The sequence below is a fragment of the Nothoprocta perdicaria genome, unplaced genomic scaffold (assembly GCF_003342845.1).
Source record: "Nothoprocta perdicaria isolate Ctin4 unplaced genomic scaffold, notPer1 scaffold_1, whole genome shotgun sequence".
Classification (NCBI taxonomy): domain Eukaryota; kingdom Metazoa; phylum Chordata; class Aves; order Tinamiformes; family Tinamidae; genus Nothoprocta; species Nothoprocta perdicaria.
The window spans coordinates 8,839,451-8,855,495 of NW_020454093.1; the positions used below are offsets into that span (position 1 = coordinate 8,839,451).

General features: G+C 39.9%; 1 long non-coding RNA gene across 1 annotated transcript; it reads left to right on the forward strand.

Moving 5' to 3' along the window:
• The first annotated feature begins 12,155 nt into the window (after nt 1-12,155).
• On the forward strand, nt 12,156-13,683 carry LOC112946591. The gene is made up of 2 exons (XR_003249267.1): nt 12,156-12,288; nt 13,615-13,683. It is a non-coding gene; the product is annotated as an uncharacterized LOC112946591 (long non-coding RNA).
• The last annotated feature ends 2,362 nt before the right edge of the window (nt 13,684-16,045 follow it).

Sequence of the window (16,045 nt, forward strand, 5' to 3'; positions counted from 1 at the left end):
AGGCTCGTTGGGGCTCGTGATGCAATCTGCTCTGTGAACATCCTCCTTTTTGTGTTATTTCTGGCTGGTTCTGCAATGTGTCATCAAATACTATTCATACGATGAAGCACAGCAATTGCTTTTTTTTTATTATTTTTTTTTATTCTCCTCTTCAGCTTGCTAGGACTGTTGATTAAAGAGCGTGTAGGCTACAATTAGCTGCAATGTAAAATATGAAACTGACCCCTACCTCCAGCAGGGAACCACTGTAGCAGACAGGGCTTCCTTTTCAGTCTCTTGAACCATGCGTTCAGTTCTGTTAGTGCAATGATCATATGTGTATAAGCATGGGGACTGCCAGTCAAAATATTAAGGGTTTTTTTTCCCCCTTGGTCAAAATGGGGGAAAAAAAACCCAAGAGATTCAAGTGTTCTACCCAAACTATAAAGCTATTTTGGTTTGATAATAAATGATATTAGAATGATCCTCATCTCTTCTTTTCCCCATGTTCAGAATTTTGTTGTCTTCTATAAAGAAGTACCATAGGCTATGTGACTTTCTGCCACCCTAAACTTTTATTCCATGCTTCTCTCCAATATATAGATATTGGATATCCAGCTGAAATCATGCTGCATTTTTTTAATAGTGTGTCCCTCTTACTCAGCACTTAATTTTCTAAAAACCTGTAGGATCTTCTGCTGATGTTTCCATACCTTATTGTAAATTCAGTTAAAATTGGCTAGAGGGTTCTGACGTTATTAAGTGGCAGGCATAAGTTTCCCAAGAAAGCAAGACTCAGTAACTCAAATGCCTTTTTTTCTGCTGTTTTTCTGACAAAGTATGAGCAAAGGAGCAGAAAGACAGTGATAAAGGTGCCAAGCTCATAGCAAAATAGCTAGGATACAGTACACCATTATAGGTTCATTATGTCCTAGCAAATGCTTAAGTGATAAGGATTGAATTAATTGTCTTCTGGGTTTTCTCGGGGAAGTGTAGATCCTGCTAAGGAACTCCATGTATAACCGTGGATAATGAGCTGCACAGCTTGCCTAGAACCCGGGCATGGCATAACTTATGACACGCACAGATCCACCCTAATTTAAACTTGTGAATCTCCTAAAGGTTGCCATTTTCTGAAGGCTTTAGCTTGACGCTTTTAAAATGGAAAGCTGCTCCTACTTGAAAATAGCATCACTAACCCAAAAGAGTCTTTAGAGGAGTTCCCCACCATCTCATCTCTTCATTCTCATTCACAGTACCTTGCCCAACGAGTTTGAAATTTGGTATCCCTTTCCAGTTTATATGTGAATATTCTGATATGTTAAATATATGGTGCACAGCACTTAAACTGAAATCACAAATTGAATGAAATCTTTGTTTCTGTTCACTTTGCTCTGCCAGTTTTTAAATGTGAGTTTAAAGATCCTGAGCTGTGTTAGAAGATAACTGCTTAGTGATGATATTTTCTGGCAATTTTCACTACTACTCAAGTATCGTTTCTTTTCTTTCTAGGATTGACCCTAATTATTCTCTTATTCTCTGAAGCATTGCCCACTCTAGAAGCCTAAATGTTCCACAAATCAGGCAGGATAACAAGACTTGGCAGCATGGAAGTAATTCACGAGGCTTCTGTTTTCCTGTAAAGCAGGAGCTGTAAAAGAGAACTAACTAACAGAAGTTAGTTCTGGTTTTCCTTTTCATCTTATCTATTTGGTTAGAGGGAAGAAAAGGGGGGGCGGGGGGACCCTGACAGCCATCTTTGGCCTTTTTTCTGAGAGATGCCATCACATGTGTAACTAGTGTATTAAAAGGCCACATCATCTTGTCATTGAAAGCAACTAGGAGGCAAAGTTTTTCTGGATCTTGGAATAACTTCTCATAATATGTGTACCCAGAGGGATAATACGAGGACTCAGGAAATCACTTTTGTGCATGGTATCTCATGACTTTAAATTTTAATTTTTTTTTTAACTTTCTCTTCTCCATGGCTTCTATGTATTTTGTTAAGCTGCCATCTTTGAAGGCTTTGAATGTGTACAGCTGCCTTAACCCTTCAACAGGATCTGCCTGGCAAGCAGCAAAGGGGGTGTTTTCCTCAGCAGGAGTAGTTGTAGACACCCCATTTAGAGGTGCTAGGGGCAGGGAGCACTTACGGGTGAGCGAGGGGGTTAAATCTGTTCCAGTAATGAAAGGAGGAGGGAGCAGTTCCAGTAATGAAAGCAGGGAGGTTTCTCTGATAGAGCCTTTCAAAAAGGTGCCACCTTGCATGAAAACAAGAGGCAAACAAGACCTCCAAGCATGGCTGTGGCCTCTGCCCTTCAGCAGAGGACAGCGACAGCAGCAGGCGTAGGGCGCTGCACGACATGGCCTCCCGCGGGGGAGCTGGGCCGCGCGCCTGCCCGCTGCTGCCTGCCCACCTGCTGAGTAAACCCCGCAGAAACCTCCTATGGAGGGAGGGTATTTCCTATCCCATATCCTACTCGCTTCCTGCGGCCTCTTGCAGCAGGAGCCTCTTCCCCCGGCTTCGCCCCTGCGGCCTGGTGGCCTCTGCAGGCGAGCTGAGGGTGTCGCTCCCTTGGACTGGAAGCCAGGTAGGAAGGAAGCAACGGGCAGCATCTTTTGTCAGAGATAAAATTTAATGGTCCCGGCGGATGCGCGAGGGAGGGAAGCTTTTACAGGAAAGCACTCATGTGACTATGAAGCATTTAAAGGCACTTGTTGTAAAAATAGGGCAAAGGAAGTAGAGTAGTCCCGGAAAGCAGAGCCCCTGGACAGAGCCCGTCAGGGGTAGCCCTGGTCTCGAGACCCCTCAGGATGCACCTCCAGCCTCCGCGCATCGCCACGGGGAAGGCAGGCAGTGTGGTGGTGTTTTTGTCTTGGCACATGAAGTCACAGCAGCTGCAGGTCTGAACTGTGCACCTGTGTTGAAGACGAGAACAACAACAACAAAATAAATAAATACAAAGTAAGGCTCGTAATATTGTATTGTGTACCCTGCGTTACTAAATACATATACTGTTCAGTAAGGGCAGATGAAGGAAGGCTTCAGCCTGTGTGGAACTTGTATTTGCTGTCAATAGCAAAGTGAATTTTCAGTATTGAAGCTAGATTATTGAGTTTCAAATTTAGTATAATTAGTGCCTTTATGTAAAGGGGATGACTTTCTCTTGTGTAGTCCTTTTGCAGCTAAAGCCTGTTTTAACTTTCCATGTTGATAAAAAATATTAAGGTGGTAAAGAAACCATTGTAACAATTAATTGGGAAAGTTATGTTCGAGCAGATTTTCACGTAGCTTTGGTATTTTTGAGCATTTGATTGAACCAGTTTTGTGACTGAAGATGACACTGTGGGTAGATAAGGCATTTTGCATTTGAATATGAACATTACAAGAAAGTGAGGAGAGTAAATTGAGAATGACTTAGAGCAGAGTGACTTTCCCAGAGGGCCAGCTTACTGAGTGCATTTCATGAGGGATATTTTTAGCCAGCAGCAAGACAATATGATTTTGTAAGGCTGAATGAGAACAGCCTGTTGAAATGCAATGTGAAAATGAGAAATAATGAAGACCGCTCTGTAAACAGGAAAAGTCTGCTTTAATATCCCATTATAACACAATTTATGTTAATTAAGCCACAAAGAGAGCCGGATTTTGGCCTTGTAAATTGATAAATATGAAATAATTAAGACTACTGAAATTAATTCCAAAATTAAATATTTTTTATCCATTAACACCTATGCTTATTTGCATCAGTGTAGAAAGTTTCTAGCTCAGTGCTCACTCTGTTACAAGAGCAAAGAGCATTGATAAAAATCGCTCAGTGAGGAGGGAAAGGTTCAATGGACATTTCAAGGACTTATTTTTCTGGTTATGAATGTAATCCGGGCAGATATTTGCCCTATTTGCTTGAGCATATGAAAAAAGGCGTATGCGATTTCTGCAGAATTATTTATGAGATCTAAGTGGCCCAGAGCTTTTCCCTGCGGACGCAGGTTTCCTCTGCCTGCCCAAGCCGTGCTTAGTGTGAGGTTGGAGAGCAGCCATCGGCACAGCCTCAGGAACCCGGGGTCACCCGCCGCTGACCGAGGCCTGCACTCTCCCCCAGCACATCAAGAGCCGCTCTGCTTTGCTCCCAGCTTCCTCGTCAGGATGCTGAGGTACATCCAAGCTGTGAGACATTTCCTTCAATTGCACCTCCTCTGCTAGTGGTTGGTTAGATAAGGGATATAATACAGCCTTCTAATCTTTGATGGACATAATTTCTCAAAGGGATGTCCTACCCTTCCCTGTATGACTAGGACTACGTGGGGCTGTGTACGTGCTCCCAGTCATGGGACGATGAACCACCTAGACAGTTGACCAGCCTCTACTCCTGCTGAGGAAACGTCTGCTTCTCTGGGCAGTGGTGGTAGGAATTGGCACGGGTCCCAGACTTGGCACTGACACAGATCCAGGGTGATTTTTGTAATTCATCTGGGTCTCTGACCTTGGGTTCCTTGCAGTCTGCTTGTGGCGCCTTGTTTGGAGCAAAGCAGCCTTAATATCGCCCTCATCAGCGATTACAGATGCTAATTTAAAAAAGACACTAACACCAACGATGGCAAATAGTCAGAGACACCACTTTGTATGATAACACACAAGACGATCTGCCCCAAAATTCATAAATTAAAATCATTGGCTTTTAAATTTATTTTTATGCCTCCCATTTCTATTGGCAGTGTAGAGTTCACTGCCTTGGTTCATTTTGGATAGTGGGACTTCATGCCACTGGCCTGAGAAGTGGTAACCTAAGAGATAACAGGTAGAGGTGGATGAGGGAGGAAAGCGTGACGTGACAGAGGCTGGCAGAAGCAGCAGTGCTCAGGGTAGCAGAGAGGACTTCTAAAGGTTCTTACTGTGCCTTGTGGCAAAAAGGTATTAAAGCTGGAAGAGTAATATATATAAGGGATGACCATGCTGTTAACTGGGTAAGGACAGACTGATGCTTCTAGGAGTGCACTAGGAAGGAAACCTGGGTTTGGTGAGAGGTGTTTCAATGTAGTGCAAGAAACAAAACCTGAATGAAATACTGACTTACTGGAAAGGACGAAGAGTTGCTGTTGCTACAATAAACGTTGAACGTTCAATGAACTCAAAGCTGGAGAGGACAGAGCAGGTAGATGGAGATGGAAGTGATGCCAAGGGTGAGTTCTCGCCAGATGGGAGCACATTTGTGAGATGACAGCGACATGTAAATAGAAGACTAAAAGAATACACTCAAAGAGGAAACTCATGAGGATGTCAGTGGGTAGGTGGAACAATTTGAGGAAGAGAAGAGTAAACAGAAAAACTCCTGTGCCTGGGACAAGGGACATGGAGGAGGGATGGAAGTGTAGGAGAATGAAGAGAAAGCTCATGTCAGGCTTCAACTTTTTTTGAGAGAAGAAAAGAAAAAACTATTTTTTCCCTATTATTACTGTAGACTAATTTGGTAGAATTCTTATCTCCCTATCTCCATTCCTCCTCATGCTGGAGAAGGCTCAGGTGTTTAAGGCTAATGCAGGTATGGGGAGTATATTCATGTTAAGGTAAAATACAGCCTGTTTTGTGACTAAAAAACAAGGAGAATCCACCAAAAAAAAAAAAAAAAAGGAGTAAGGGGAAAGTAATAGGATTCATAAATTCTAATTAACCAAATTCACAGTAAATTAAACATTTGGACTGGAACAGGAAACCTCTTTAGTTTAGGTAAAGAAAAGATTCCACCTTGGCTGTTCTATTTGGTAGCAAGGGAATGAAGCAAGAAAGTGCCCATGGTTTCATTGGTACCACCTAGCAAATTAAAAATTGTCAAGTCTGCCTGTAATGTTGTTTACAGTAAGTAAAGTATTAAATATACTATGCTTAACCCTTCCATATGTGTTAGAACATACCAAACAACAATAAGGAACTGAAGAATTAAATTCAAAATTAGTGTATTGCAACACTTTGAAAAGCGTTAGTGATAAACATTTAATCCTCAAAATGAAAGGAGGCAGATGGCTAACCATGCAACTGATAAAACAACATTGTTTGGTGCTGCAAAACTAATACTAACAGAACTAAATGATGCGATCTGTCTGCCATGAACAGCTATTTTTTCTACATTAAATGCTATTTTGGTCAGAGTGTTTGCTACCATGTCACAAGATTTGCGAATCATCATGCCAATTTCAAGATTTATTTTTCCTTCTTTCATTGTTCATTACAATAGTTTTGACTTTTCTGTGCTCAGCAATATTTTTATTCTTGTTGAGTTACTTTTTAATATTTCATAAAGCTGATAACAAAAATAGCTCATTACATTTTGGTATTTGTAAATGAAACAACTACAGTTTGAGAATCATTTTAGATTTTTTTTTTAAAGAACTGAGTTTACTTTGAATCCTTGCTTTTTTTTTTTTTATAAAACTTTCTAATTTTTGTTTTGAAGGCTTTAATGATTGAATACTTGGCACGTTGCCGGCATATATAAGGAAATTCACTTAAGTAATGTACTAAATATCTATTTTTGAAATGGAAAAGGAAACAAACAGGTAGGAAGAGTGAGCATTGTAAGATGGAGCCTATAAGATACGGAAAATTCTGGTCCTGACTCAACAAAGTCCTGGGGCATATGCTTAATTTTACACCCTAATACAACATCAGCACCATGGCACCACTAGCTCAGCAAAAATAATAAAAGTGCTCAAGTGATTTACTGGATTTGAGCCAGTGTCTTCTGCCTTTTACAGGATGGAGATCCTTAGATGGCTATTTAACAGTGCGTTCAAAAGAAAGGCTGAATTTTCCATCCTAACACATGCCCATGCCTGCCCAAGCAGTTAGTTCTACTTTCCAGTCTAAATTGGAGATCAAGACAGGCGAGGTGTCCAGCACTTCTAATTTCACTTGATTGCAGTGATTCCCTCCACACAAAAGAAAAAAAAAACAAACAAAAACCCAACAGTTTCAAATGCACTGCCACTGCTTTCTGCGTCCAGGGCCAGCTCGGTGAAGGAGCAGGTTGTAGTCTCACACGTGGCAGGAGAACAGTGTAGGGTTGTGGCTCTCGGCAATTGGCCCTGGGTTCAGTCTCACTCTGCTTCAAAGGTTGGTACCTGGGCTTGCCGTGTCCTGTAACCCATATCCAGATTACATGGTTAAAGTCCCATGTGATTTAATTTCATAGGAATATAAAAATGTCCCACTCAAACTGGTGGGAAGGGCAGTGGGCAGTATATTTGTCTAGAAAGTGAAAAACTCAATTTCAAATCTCTGTGACACCCAAACAGCCACCAGTGAATCGGCAGTGAACCACTGTGAAACTGTCCTCCAGGACTATGGCCCATTAGGCTTGAATATTGTCAATCTGCATCTCCCACACCCCAAAGCCACCGGAGCCTCCAGCCAAATAACGTTTACTTCTTGCCCCACAGCAAAACGGCTCCAGCAGAAGTGATTTATCAATACGGTGGGTAATCTATGCAGGAGAGAGGTGTGCATCTTCCACAGGTTGCACTGATCTGCTGACCTCGGGCTAATCATCATCTGAGGAAACAGAGTCATGCTTTGCCTTTTCCCAGTCTGGTAAAAGTCTCACATGGAGGCATAACCTACACCTGATCGAGTTCAACCAGCCTGCTATAAAACTCATCCAAGACCCTCATACAACAAAGTACTAGCTCGCTCATGAATTATAAATGGTAGGACTATTCAAATGCTTCAGCAACTTGCTCAAATGGTGCCTATGATCATCTTAATTTCATTTTGCCCCCCAAGTGCTGCTTGATCTCCAATAAATATCCTACTGTTGCTTTGCTTTGTGTTAGGTTAGAAGCAGAGACCTTGGTGGTTCTCACCTAACCCAAACACTGTCAGACAAGGCTGTTTCTAGCTATGGAAGACTCTTCAAGAGCTTAACAGACATTAGTGTCAAAATATGAATTGAAAAGAAGCTGGGTTTTCCAGATATCAGAACTGTTGGGTACGAATTATGTTGCTGTCCCTGAAATTTTGTATTGATATATTTTAATATGCAAAGTTCATAAAATCGTTATTTCTATATCCTAGGTAAAGTACAAAGAGTAATTCCAAAATACTCTAGGAAGAAATAGCAGGTGTTGCAATGGAAACTAATGGCAGATACTGGAATAAAAATACTAACGAGAAAAAAAAAATCAAGTTTGAGGTTCAGTCTCTGACTTGCTTCCCCTTGATGGGCAGCAAAGTTGCATTTTAGCAGTGTGAGTTTGGGCTTTACAGGTAGAGGCAGAGAGCTTGCAGGCAGCCACAGATTGCTGGGTCAGCGCAGGGCAATTTACTTGATGGAATTAATCTAAAGCTTTCTAATTGGATTCAAAATAAGTTTTGGGTCCTTTTTTGCTCCATTTTTAAATATCATATATATATTTTTTTAATCTGATTCAAAATGAATATTGAAAACGGAGCAAGCCAGGAAAATGTTTGTTGCAGTCCGCTTAGTTTTCCACTGCAGCTGACACCCTGACCAGTGCAGATTTCCTGACTTCTGGCTCAGAGTGGGAGTAAAGATAAATGAAGTGTTTGAGTGGTGGTGTTTTGCCCAGAACTTGTACAACTGTGTGAAAATGTGTCGCCTGTTTCCTTCCTTGGGATCAGCACCAGATGGCCTGAAGGTTATACTGAGTAAAGGCAACTCATCTCCTTGTTAATCCCTTGTGTATCAAATCAGCTCTTTCCCTGAGGGGGAAAAAAAATAAAATAAGGGAGAAGAAAATGCTTTTAGCTCAGGCTTATTAATCTTTTGCTAGTCAGAGTTGTAAGATCATGGGCAAAGAGGATCCCTTCAATTTTTCAAATAGTTGATTCTGTGTTTTTTTTAGCATTCCTCGTCTTTAGGCTTATGTCATGTCTAAAGCTTTCCAAGTATCTACAATAAATCCATGTGTTCAATATTAATGTTAAATTAGCTTATGACTCTTACCTATATATTTTTAAATAAGATGCTTTGCCATGGGTTAGTGCTTGTAGAAGTTCCTGTACTTGGAGCTTTTTTGTTTCTTTAGCATGTTGCACACCTGGGGGTGGCGGAACAAAAATCTGGTGATTGCAGCAATATGCTGCTTTAACTTAATCACTGTTGGAGGTATAGCTTGATTTACTATTTTTGGTAATTCCGAAGTACTGTAAAGGAGCAGATTCATTCTAGTTTCTAGTGCTTTTATCTGAGAAGTTTTTTCCCAGTGCTTCAAAAATATAGGTGTGTGGCTGTTTTACCCGTGAAATTACAAAGATACAAAGATTACAAACTACTACCCACCTGATTGAAAAAGTTATTTCTATCCTAGTGCTGTAAAATAGGAAGGAAGAGCACGTGGCTGTTTTTGAAGGTACACGTTTTCTGCTTTTGGTGTCTATACTCTGGATTTATAAATCATGACATGTAACTTGCAAAATCAGCATCTTGCATTGACATTTCTGGACATTTAGTTATCTGAGAGAGAAATTAAAAAAAAAAAAATCAATTATAGCATCTCCTGTCTAGTTTTCCAGCTTGCTAGGAAAGATTTAAGTGCCAAATGGAAGCAAATGGAGAAGAGGAGGAGCTCTCCCTGCAGCTGGAAGGAGGTCTGGGACCGGGAAGACATCCAGACAGGTACGTCTGTGAATAAAAATGCAAGGCCTCTCAGGTCACCAAATTCATTCCCCTGCTTCATTTATTTCAATAAATTGACATCAGTAACATAAAGCTTTGGAAGGATCCGTCTGGAGATTGCAGAAATAATATTATAGCAAATGCTAGTATGTGTCTCTTTGGATATGTAACAGCTTTTCATATTAGGCTCTGTTATTCTGTATTTTGCATATTTGCTTATTTAACACCAGCTTAATGCACTGTGCATTGAAGCAATCCTCAGTAATGTTAATGACAGACTCCAACACAGCAATGTTTATTTCTAAAAGCAACAAAGATGTTGGCATGGTAATTTTCTATTATTTCAACTGCAAGGCTAATCAGAATTAGTCTGATTACTTCCAACTTCTCTCCCTCCTCCTCCTCCTCCACCTCCTCCCCACTCACAGTGAATCACTTCTAATCATCATGCACTACTGCATGCATTTCCTTGGCAAGATCTGTCCTATGGGCTTTAGTTTGCTTGATGAGTGTGTTTTGTTGAAATACACAATTTATTTAGTATTCAGCACTAAAAGGTAGTCACGATCAAGTAACAGTAAAGCTACATCCAAAGAACATTTAGAAGATTATAGCATCCCAACAGTACAGTTGTTGAAAAACTCTTCAAAGGACTAGGTTAGGAATATTGTAGCCATACATGAGGCCAAAAGGGAAAACAGAATGAAACTGAAAAAAGATTTTTCTTTCACCAAAATATTATACATTTTTTTCAGTGTATTTGCTAACATTTATTTTAAATGCAATCTGGATATACTCAGCCCTTCACATATAATTTGGGAAACATGCATCATATTAAAGTATGAACTAGTAGTCTTGCATCTGTTCACTGTATCTGTGTAAGTAGTATGGCCCTGCAAGCATCTGAATTTTCAATGTCTTTTTATTAATATTAGCCTAATCTTTTCTCCCCAAAGTTTTATGTTCAATACACAGAATAGTTATTTGTTAATGCAAAATATCTTCTCTGCAGGGGAAAGATAACTTCTTTTTCACAATGTAGCCAGAGATGCAGAGTACTCCTAGAATTGCACAGGCAAACTATTTTGCCACTAGAAAAGTAATTTCTTGCTTTTGTCCTCTCTTTCATTTCTTCATCCTTTTTATTCCTATAGATCTCTAACTTAAGTTATCAATCTCAATGGTTTTCCTCTAGCTTATTTTTAAAAGATCACTTGTTCATTTCTTTCCCCTCTGCATTTTAGCAGTAAAAAAAGAAAAGTATGAAACAAAATTGCCTTTCCTCTTGATCTCATCCTCTAACTGGTCTCTCTTAGTGACTGACTGTACTTTCTGCTCCAGATCATTATGGCTGTCTTCTACCTCCATGGTACTGTCCCTACTCAGTCTTTTTGTGTTTTCCCTTTATTCTAGAGCCGACCACCCAAACCAGAACTGTCACCCATGCAGCCCTGATTTGCTATAGGATAAAGGGAATGAGGTTTCTGGACTGCCCTCACCCTCTTCGGGCTGTGATGCCCATGGGGCCCCACACAGACAAGTCAGACACTGAACTGGTTGTGCGCAGGAAGTCGAGGTGAGCCATGCCCTAGAAACTCTGAACTGGAGTTTCGTATTGTGACTATAAGGGTATTTCTTATGGGTTAGGTTTTTTTTTACTGTAAAGGTTAAAGGCTTTTTTTAGGTAGAAACTGCAGCAAAGTGTTAAGAAAGGGAAGCTGTGATTAACTCTAAAGAAAGGAAGGGAAGGAGTGAAAGGTACCAAAGACCAGTTGCACGAAGTTGGTGGTTATTCCTCATACACATTTGCTCTTTTCTCAGATTCTTTAAGCTTAGGTGTTGCTAAAGCAGCATTTTTTGCCTTTTTCAGATGCAAGCGTGGGCTTTGTAGCACCTTTATCAAGTACAGAACAAGGCAAGTCCAACATTAACCTGAACTGATTAATCAGGTTTACAATCCAGAGAGCCGAAGAGTAACCTCCCGTTGGTTGGCATCCAGTGTGATTGCTGACAGCTGCACTGTGTCTTTTTTATTTCCCCCTCTATTTTTGTGTTGCCTGCTAAAGCATTTACAACTGCATGGTTATGTATTTGGCTGCATCTTGTTAATATTCGGATAGCTCAAGCAGAAAACTACATCTTCGACTTCAGTAGCAAACAACACAGGTTGTTACCCATAAATATTGTCTTAGCTCTGGAATCAGGTTTTATATTCAAAGAATCCTACAGGTACCCAGGCGTTTTTCCTGATTCTCCATATATGACCTTATCTGAAGTCTCTGTATCTTCTCTGGGATTATGTAGTAAAGTTTGAGGGACATGAGTGTACTGTTAAATTTCTGGATAAAATATTAAATAGAAAAATTAGAAAAATGACATTTTTTTGTTTTAAAAAAGTATGTTAATCTCTGTATTAAGTTTGCCGTTTTTGGAAGATTTCTGATTTATTTTAGGCACAGTGACATTTCACATCTTTATTTTTATTTTCATTTTTCTTTTTTTCTCTCCTTCCCCCCCCCTTCTGTCAAGTACCAAGGTTTTGAGTCTCCTTAAACTAAAGAACCCAGTTCTGGAAGATTCTGACTGTCCCACGGTGCCCAGAATGCTCAAAACCTATTGCCCATTAGAGTTGAGCATAAATGCTCAACTTACATTGGAGCAGAAAGGAATTCAAAAGGTAAAAGAGGAATGTACTGTGTGATGTCTTGGCAGTGGGAGGTGAAGTGCACGCATTCATATTAAGCAAGCAGAGTGGAAGCTGATCCATGCTCAGTAAAACTCACATAAAAAATCCTGGCAGTGCAATCGCGGGCTGCTTCATGCATGACTTCTGCAAGTCACTACGTTTTAAAGACGTATGGGCTCTGAACTCAATTGTTCCACCTGTCAGCTAAGCCAGGACCCAGTCTCCTTTTTCACTGTATCCAGGCAAGAGGATATACTATCCTACAAAAGCTCTGAAGAGGATTGATTGGTTGAAAATGTCCTTGTGGGCCTCTGCAGCAGCCTTCCAAGAAGGCAAGCCAAAGATGTTGAAAGACACGTGTTGGTTTGCCTCAAGTTCCCATCTGGAAAATCCCAATGAATTCCTGAACGTTTCTATGGGCCATGAATGTCCCTGTGCTGCAAGGAGATCTGCCGGCCCCTAGGCTGAAACTGCCCCATCCCCTGCAGTGCATGAGGCTTTGAACAGTGATACCACAGAAGAGTGAGGCTGGGGAGATTGTCTTTAGTAACTGGGGAGATTGTCTTTACTAACTTTGAGTGTGTTTCAGTCAGTTTTATGCTTCTTTTCCAAAGAGGAGAACTTTAAATTTAATTTTGTGGTAAAAAAAAAAAAAAAAAAAAAAAAAAAAAAAAAAAACAGCTTTTATGTAACTTTGCCTCTAGGATCTGGGGTTTAAGGAGCACTTCTCAAAACAGTCATTACTGTTGGTATTGCAAATTACTCCTCTTAAAGAACAACACCCAGGCAACAAAAGGACCCAGCTTGGACCCCAGGGCTAAAGATGTAGCTATAGCTGTGTGAGACCATTAACGGTAACATCAGTGATCTCTGGAACAGTCAGAAGTGAACTTTTTTACTACCAAATTGCTTAGCAAATATTTCTCATCAGTATCTGGTTTCAATTTGCTACTAGGTTTAATAATTTCATTAAAGGAATGCCTTGTAGCACTGCAGTATTTTTATAGATGTATGATGAAGAGCTAGTTGGAATATATTCAGCAAAATTTTCTTCTGTTGAAATATGCTGTTTCATTCAATCAAAGATGTTCTGGCTACAGACATTGATTTACAAGTTTTGACAATGATTTCTGCAAATGACTTTATGGATGTTGCAAGAACCAAGCTGTTTTCATACTTTAAAAGCTTATGTTTTTAACAATTGCTAGATTTTTTTTTGTTAGAATTTTAACATAAATACATGATTATTTTTACGTTTACTGCAGAGTAATTAAGTTTGGTGGGTTTTTTTTTTGTTGTTGTTGTTGTTTTTTAAAGAAGGATCACGACAAAACAGAACAACCACCAATACAAAATGATGCCAACAAATGTTCTTAAAAGGCTCTATAATTTCAAGAATCATGTGGAAAACGGAGAGGTCAAAACAGCCACAGAGCAGGTACTGATAATGTGCATGCCTATTGAAATCACTATTTAAATCAGTTAATGTGGTTTGCTCTGGTCAAGACATTCCAGGTCTAGATATACGCAGAATGATTATATGTAACCATCGTAATGTGGATTTGTTGGCACAACATACATATAATCTCTCAAATTTCCCAGCTGTTAATAAGCATAAATGGCAAAATGCAGTATGAAATTTAAGCTTTTCCCTCAGGAAAGCCAATACAAATTTTGCTACGGTAGGATTTGTAGGGGCTATAATTACCCCAGTCTTGGATTTGCAGCGTGAAGTTCAAGGATTGCTTTGCTTAAAGAACAAAGATGTATCAGCCCAACCACCTGGAGACTCCACGTTCAAGTTTTTGGATTTGTTGGGTTCCCTAAATACCAAAGCAAAGCATGAATACAGGTATGTGATTGCTCTCTGCCCTGATGGAAGAATCAGTAAGGAAGACAATTGTTGGTCGCATACTAGATTTGACTAAAAATTCTCCGTCTTCTCTATGTTACAGAAAGTGGAAATTATATTAAAAGTCTCTGAAAAATAGAAGAACTGCTTGATTGCTGTTTCCATCTGGATTTTAGAGAGACAAACATTAAATATTCATGTTAGATTAATTGCAAAGAAAATGTATTTCTTTGCACTGATACCCCTTCTCCTGAATTTCAGTTATTGCGCTAATTTTATCTTTTTCTTCAGGCAGTTGCTCTTCAAAATAATTCTCCTTCCATCCTATCCCTCCCTCTCACATCATAGATCCGCTCTGAAGAGAAGACATCTGCACGCATGCAGGGTAAGTGTCCAAGCAGTGATGAGAGGACTTGGAACCAGAAAGCACCCAAGTAAAACAGAGCATGTCCCTCAGTAGCTGCAGAGGGAGTCCTGATTAAACAGGCTGGATAAGGGAGTGTGCAAGGACCTAGGATGGGGCTTATGGCTTTGCAGTCATCAAAAGCAGCTCGTCAGCATCCTGGTCGAGTTAGACTACAGTGAATGAAAAATAAGTTTGGCTTTTGCTTAAATGCCCTGGTAAGTAGTCCACTTGAGCAGCACTGGAAATCAGCAGCGATGAAAATGATCCTATACATTTGTACCTTGGAGCAAGACAGTTTTCTAGGAGAGATGCTTGAGTGGGCAAAGAGGAGTCATGCACTCAAGAAGAGCCTCGGCAGGGGCTCAGACAAGGTGGTCGCAACAGTGTGTGTCCTGGCTGTAAAAGCTGAGTTATGTTTTAAAGGACTGTCTCAAAATGACAGTGCTAATAGCACATATCGAATAAGGCTTTGCAAGATTGTTTTTGAGCATACGGCTTTGGAAAGCTGTCAAACACTTGAAAATGTAGGAATAAATATACTCCTCCGTTATTTTTAGGCACTTCTCCGATTCTTAAGTAATAAAAAGTATATGCCCCGGTATGTGCTCACTCTGTGCCAAATATTGTATAAGTCAAAGACAGAGCACGTTCCTGCACAGTAACTGGGCCAGTCACATGCAATTACTTCAGATGAGCTGACAAAATGTAAATGCATTAGAAAAAAATCTCATCCACACCATTAATTTCTTGAATTGCTGGAATGTGAGAAATTCAGTGAATAGCTTTCACACCTGGTCATACTCTCTTTTTTTCTTTTTTTTTTGTTTTGTTTTGGGTTTTTTTTGTTCGATTTTTGTACAGAAAATTGCAATGCAGTTGGCACTAACTGCCTGTTTCAGAATGCCTACCAATATTCATCTCTATACCCTGCTCCTCCCCGCCCCCCGAAAAAAGTCATCCATCCATGTTAGGTCTCTACAAAAACACTACTAAGTCAGTTCATTGACAGAAGTATTTGCAAAATCCAGTCACTTAAATGAATACTAAAGATTATTTACAGGAGACTGATGATTTTAAATATTCTTAAAATTGTTTTTTCAGCCTAATTCCTGGCCTGATCTACCCTGTGAGCAAAGAAATCTAGTTGCTTACAAGGAGGACTCAAGTTTTCAGTATCAATTACTTGCTGCAAATTGTTTATGAACAGTCATAGAAATTATTCAATACACAGGGTAAAATTCTGGAATGATTATGAGGTTCTTTAAGGCCAGACTCCCTGGGCAAAAATAAAGGCGAATTCAGTAGTTAGAAGTATGTGCTGTGAATATCCTAAGTTCCCACAGAACATTTTCTAGTTATGAATCACTGAATAAAGTTATACTTAATGGGATTAAAGTTAAAATTTATTTTGCTAACTGACAAAAATACCTGTCCTTTTATCTTGATTTGTCACTGCAGGGATCCAAGGGCAGTTGCTGTTGCTGTGTATG